We start from the raw sequence: 617 nt of genomic DNA, 5'->3' as shown, positions 1-617 counted from the left end.
GGGGGGGGGTAAAATGTCTGCTGCACTCCTATTTATCTTACCTTTTGTTTTCGCATTTATCACCTGCCACTAACATTGTTAAGATATAAAGTGTTAGGGCACACAAACACACACACACACACACATATGCACAAACAAACAAGCAAACTAACATTTTTTTCTTTTCTTTAAATATTTATTTTTAATTTATTTATATATTGTTCCATACCAATTTCTCTACGTTACCTATCAACAGAGCTGATTTCTACAAATTTTGGTCACATATTCACACACACACATGCTTGTATGATATATATATAGAGATAGACAGACAGACAGACAGATAGATAGATAGATAGACAGATATACACACATGTATACATATACTGTTTTACTTGTTTCAGTCATTTGACTGCAGCCATGCTGGAGCACCGCCTTTAGTCAAGAAAATCGACCCCAGGACTTATTCTTTGTAAGCCTAGTACTTATTCTATCGGTCTCTTTTTGCCGAACCGCTAAGTTACGGGGACGTAAACACACTAGAATCAGTTGTCAAGCAATGGTGGAGAACAAACACAGACACACAAACACACATACACACACATATATATATATATATATATATATATATATATATA

At 34.5% G+C, this 617-nt stretch overlaps 1 protein-coding gene across 6 annotated transcripts in view; it reads right to left on the bottom strand.

The window, feature by feature from the left end:
• The window catches only part of LOC106879997 (uncharacterized), a 320,939-nt gene that overhangs the window by 150,314 nt on the left and 170,008 nt on the right, over positions 1-617 (bottom strand). The window lies entirely within an intron of this gene.

Source organism: Octopus bimaculoides, chromosome 9 (assembly GCF_001194135.2).
Source record: "Octopus bimaculoides isolate UCB-OBI-ISO-001 chromosome 9, ASM119413v2, whole genome shotgun sequence".
Taxonomy (NCBI): Eukaryota; Metazoa; Mollusca; class Cephalopoda; order Octopoda; family Octopodidae; genus Octopus; species Octopus bimaculoides.
The sequence above is the reverse complement of the archived record's forward strand: the minus strand, read 5'-3'. Positions and strand labels throughout refer to the sequence as shown.